This window comes from Chlamydotis macqueenii, chromosome 2 (assembly GCF_036417535.1).
Source record: "Chlamydotis macqueenii isolate bChlMac1 chromosome 2, bChlMac1.mat, whole genome shotgun sequence".
Taxonomy (NCBI): domain Eukaryota; kingdom Metazoa; phylum Chordata; class Aves; order Otidiformes; family Otididae; genus Chlamydotis; species Chlamydotis macqueenii.
The window spans coordinates 87,395,087-87,400,858 of record NC_141557.1 but is presented as its reverse complement, the minus strand read 5'-3'; the positions used below and the strand labels follow the sequence as shown (position 1 = coordinate 87,400,858).

The window sequence follows — 5,772 nt, the reverse complement described above, 5'->3', positions numbered from 1 at the left end:
TTTTTTTTACTGACTCAGGAATGCCAGGCAGGTTGATTGAGCAGTGGATGTTGACACCACCCCCAACAACAATTCTGCACCCCTGAAAAAAAAGGCTGGTTACTAACAGAAGCTCTCTATTGTCTTTTTTTTTTTTCTTTTGTTCTGCAATAAACAGTTTCTTTGCTGGGTATTGGTTTGGCTGTTACAGGAGAAATAGCCTCAGCTCATCCTGGTGCTGTGCTACAGGATGGCTGGTGCTGCCAGTGGGGAGAAGATACAGCAGAAGCGACTGCAGCAGCTGCAGGAGCATCACCCCACTGAACCAGGAGCCTACCAGCCCCTGGGAGGCTACTGAGGGGACCGACGGGCAGCCCTGCCTTGGGGACAAGGGGACAGCAGAGGGTACAATGAGAGTCCGGCACAACTCAGAAGCTATTGTGCATAGACTGAACCAAGCCTGGGGCGTACACCTACCCTCCAAGGGTGCAGTGGGTAAAAATATTAAATCTTTTTTCATTCTCGCTGGCCTAACGTAGTAACTTTGATGGTTTCTTTACTTTAAAGAGCCCTAGCTCCTTTAAAACACAGCCATTTCAGTTTAAAAGCTCTTTAGATAACCTGGGTCATCCCATCAGGGAAGAGCTGAGCACATCAGTTTAGATCATATCCTGTCAAAAAAATGGTTGGATTTTTCCATCTTCCATGCTCAAATATAAATAGTGAGCAGAATGAAATGCTCAGAGATTGAAATAAAATAAAGTATGTAGCCCTTCTGGTGAGTTAAAAGAAGTGGGTAGCAAATGAAACTATCATTGAAAATGAAAGAGCAGCAGGCAGCAGACTGAGCTTTAATTGATTATTTTTGTTTTCATGACAAGGATTCAAGCTGTGATGAAATGAGCAGTGGTTTGTAACTGTTCTTGATCAGAAAGACAAAAGCCGCACTATCTGCAGGGAACGAGTATGACTGACTACTGCAAGGCACCAGCGATGCCTCAACTACTCATTTTCATTTCAAATCAATGATATTTGAAGCCAAGACATGCTAGTTGTTTAATTTCCTCTTTAATTATCAGAGAGTCTGGGTGGTATGATTGTAGTTGGGCAGGGCCGGGAGCAAGTGCTGTGACCATTCATGGAAGGCAGCAATTTAAAGGCAGCCTCCCGACAGCTGCCCATGGGAACTGTGCCAGGCAGCAGAGGGAAGTGTCCGACCCTGAGATAGGCAGACAGGCTTCAGGAGCATCTCCTGTGTGCCAGCTGTGTGCCAGCTCTTCACCTCCCACTGGAGTCCCCATGGTGCGCTTTCCTGCTCGTACCCAGCCAAGACCCTGGTGTAGTATTTGACAAGCCACCTGTATGCTCTACTTTGCTGCAACAGGGGCATAGTCCTTTGGTGAGGACCAGGAGGACTCTTGCAGGAGGATCTTGGAGAAGCAGGCTTGTGCCAGCAAAGATGAAGTAGGACCATGGCCACAAACACAGTGCACCATGAGAGGATTGGACATGTGTGCATCAACTGGTGTTCCTGACTGGCTGAAGCTTGGCACCAGAGACAATATGTGTACCGGTGGGACCTAGCAGGCGTGCAGAGGTCAGCAGGGTGCTAGCACAGAGTGGCAGCAGCAGGCACCGCTTGCTGTGGAAGTGAGCAGTGCTGTGATACAGGTTGCTTGTGAGCAATCGTTAGATACAAGGTAGGCAACAGCATTATGAACCTTACTCTCATCCAAACAGTTAGGAGGTGTTTGGAAGGGGTGATGTTAAACGTGATCAAAGGATTAACTAAGACATCTAGCATGAAGAAAGAGGCCAAGGTCTGATTTTCCATCTGCTGCTATTTCAACTCCCTTCTCCTTGCAGTCCTTGCAGTCAGAGCAACCATATTTTTACCCACCCAAGTCAGGCACCTATTCTAGTGTCTCATTCCCCAGTCTAGTCTTTTCCTAACAGCGACATGAGCACTCCTCACATCTTCCTGTAAATATAGATCTGGCTAGAGAACGGCATTTCAGCATCTGTTGATGCCATGAATATAATAATGTATGTTTCAAATGTGTTAGACAAGGGAATATTGATTTGGGAACACTGATAAATGATGGTAGTTTATAAAATTAAATTATTAAATTTTATAATTTTTTATATTCATACATTATGAAATTGTAATATGTTATATCACCGATAAATACATAATGTACAATTATATATGAGATAATGCACAATGTAATGTGCAACATGGTATTGCAAAATATGTTACCTCACTTATAGTATTACTAAATAATATGTGTATGCATAATAAATGTATAGTTAAATTCTATAAAAGTCATTAATTTAATTAGCATTTTTCCATGTTACTGAAAGGAATTATTTTGACCAGGAGTGGGAGATCTGTGAGTGGCCATTATTGCCTGGTTGCTTAGCACTGTTTAGAATGCAAGCACATATAGTACAAAACTACATCTGCGTTACTGCAGCCCTACATCATTCCCCCTGAGAATGCAGCCTATGCTTTTACTCCAACTGTTGTACCTTCTCCTCTGAATCATTTCCCAGACCAAATGGGGGTGGGGGACAGAAAGCTCGTTGTCATCATCTTAAACCCAGGCTTGTGGGGTCAACAGTGTGCTAATTTTTGTGTATCTTTAATCTCTCCCTCTCTTTTTTTCCTCTCTTTTTTTTTTTTTAAAGCCAAACAGATGTCATAGTGAAGAAAGGAAATATGCCTTTCTTTCATTGACAACGCTCAAAAACATATTTTAAAGTTATTAACGTGGCTTTTCTTTTTGGCTTTGTGTTATGACTAATAGCTACATCTTTCAGGAAACTATATCCTAAACTGAAGTAGAGAATTATTTCAGAAGTAGCTGTGATTGATAGATAGTCTTTGGGTAAGTTGCTAACACTTGCTAGAAATGTGTTATTGTCTGCTTATTTTTGCTACCTCCTGTTGACTGCGCCATAGAAAAATACTCCAGGAGTGCTGACTGCTGTTTCCTGCTGTGATTCCCCTCTGCTCCCTCAGTGTCCACAACTGCTCTTCCACATGGTGGCAATATCTTGGCACTGACCTAAGCACCTGCGCAATTAAAAGTGTGTTACTTATCTGCAGGGTAAGGGCTGTACCACCTCATCTCATCTGTGGATTGTCACAAGGTGATTTGTAACATTCACTCAGCAACCAACACAAACCAAAAAAAAAAAGTCAAGACCTTCCAGTTACATTTTTTTCTTCTTCTTTCCTGAAACGTTTACATGGAAGAATGTTGTTTCTGAGCAGCCTCATGTTGTGATCTTCCCAACTAATACAGCATGTCAGCAGCACCCATTCTAAGGTGAGAGAAATGCTGTATTAAATTTTTACCTAGGAAATGAGATAAATCATAACACTTGAATTTCTTTCCATATCCCTTCAGGGAAGGAGGATAGAATTTATATTATAAAATAAACTAGTATTCACTGTTTCACATTGGCATCCAACATCTGAGAATCAGCCACAGAAAGTGGCAATCCCAGCTCCTTTTGCCACACATTCACATCCAGAGTGATGCCTATTAGTGATTTCAAAGACTGAGTCTAGTCTAAGTGACAACTGCCATGCCACCACAGTGGCCTCTTGTGTAAAATAAGAAAATCTGAAAACTCCGTGCTCCTTGGAATGGAAACACAGAACAACCTCCCAAAGAACTGACCAGTTACGCTGAAACAAAACTATTCCTAAACGAGCTTAAATGCAACTGGGTGGTTGAAGAGCAATTACAAGACGAAGGAAAGTAGAAATGAAATCAGAGCTGAAATAATTTGAGAAAACAGAAATAGACATAAACCCAGTCTAAATCAAAGCAGAATTGTTGCTGTACTTCAAACCTTCTGTGTCAAATCACTTCTCAAAACTGACATTTTCCTACAGAAGGTTTTGACTTTTCTGCTCTCTCGGAAACATGCATCTGCTCTGCCTCCAGCCTGCTCCAACACATCCTAGGGAAAATCTATTGCTGAGCCACTGCTGTAGGATTTGCAATGCACTGCTCCACTCCTTCCTTTATTGACACATCTGGTCCGAGCTTCCCCATGTGCCTGTCTGGATACCTGTTCCTCTGGCATCTCACCTGTGAGGCTACAGTTCAGGCTGTGCCCAGCAATCTCTTGTGTGGGTTTGGCTGACACTGTTGTAACGAGGACATTTTTGACAAAGTCATTGGGCTCCCAGCTAAATGTCACATATTGTATTCACTTCCATTTTCAGTCTGTCCTCAAAATGTGTAGAGCTGGGTGGCCTCCCCATCCCTCCTCCCTGCTTCTTTGTGTGCAATAAGGCACCTTCTCTCCTATCCCCAATACGGCCATGGAGGACTTCCTTGGATTTCTGTGCATCTCAGGCTGATGACACCACCCTTAGCTGTCCTTGGCCTTGGTTCTTTCAGCTATCATCCAGCACTGGTGACTCATCTTCTCCTAATCCATCAAAGCAGCAATACTCTTGTGTAATTAACAGTCACAGTCCACCTCCCCCATAATCACATCACCCCTTATAGACACTTGCAAACACAGGAGTTTGCTGCTGGCTCTCTGACAGTGTCACTGGGAATTATAAGATTGCATTGGACAGACTGGGACAGAGGAAGAAGTTTTTTTTTTTTCTCTCTTACACTTGTGATATAAATAGGATAATTATTCCAGCGGTTCTTCGGGTTGAAGGTGGGAGTGGAAGGAGATTTCAGTGGTGTCAAATGCGAAGGTCAGTAATTCTGCCTTTGCCCAGATTAAAGTCTATTGACTTTTGCAAAAGAACAGCAGGAGCAGCTATTATATTTATTTTAACTTTGGGGTTTTGTAATTATCTGCTTTCCAGAATAAAGTAAGAATGATACAGAGACCAAAGGTGTGCAGAACCTATCATTTTCAGCAAATGAGTATCCTACTCATTCAGGCTGAGAAAAAAATAATATCATCTGAAGAATGTGCCATTGTACCCCATTGTTCAGCAGTCCAGACATTTCCAAGAAGCCTTACAGATTTTATCTCAGAACTTCTTTTATAATTTTGATTAGTAGAAATTAATTAAGTCATGTTAACCTGACATGTGTGTCCGTCTAAGTAGTAACATGGAAGCTACTGGAAACAGAATTAATGGACGTACTTTTCAAGATCTGGTTACACATCACATTGTTTAGAGAAAGGGTGAAGAAAAAAGCCAGTCCATACTGATCTCAAAGTCTTCACCCTTATCTAATTTGAGGTAGAGAGAGATTTCTTTCTGACTTGGTCACAGCTAATAATTAACATAACAGTGCCGCTGGTGTAGTGGTATCATGCAAGATTCCCATTCTTGCGACCTGGGTTCGATTCCCAGGCGGCACAAAACCAATCACTTTGTTTTTCCACATGGAAAATAAGGAAGGAGGTGACCGGTGACCACCAGCATTTGACACTGTCCTGCATGACATCCTTCTCTCTAAACTGGAGAGACATGCGTTTGATGAATGGACCACTTGGTGGATAAGGAATTGGCTGGATGGCCGCACTCAGAGAGTGGTGGCCAATGGCTCAACGTCCAAGTGGAGACTGGTGATGAGTGGAGTTCCTCAGAGGTCAATATTGGGACTGGAGCTGTTTAACATCTTTGTTGGTGACATGGTGTCACACCCCCGCTTCTTGCCTGCAACTATGTCATGCCCAATATACTTGGTCCCAGAACACAATGGCGAGAGGAGGGAGAAGCGACTCAGATTTGATGATTCCCCTGATTGGGACAAGGCATATACGATATCAATCTGCTGGTAAACAGAGATT

At 42.7% G+C, this 5,772-nt stretch overlaps 1 non-coding gene across 1 annotated transcript; it reads left to right on the top strand.

Annotated features, from left to right (window-relative positions):
• The first annotated feature begins 5,269 nt into the window (after positions 1-5,269).
• On the top strand, positions 5,270-5,340 carry TRNAG-CCC (transfer RNA glycine (anticodon CCC)). Its single transcript has one exon. It is a non-coding gene; the product is annotated as a tRNA-Gly (tRNA).
• The last annotated feature ends 432 nt before the right edge of the window (positions 5,341-5,772 follow it).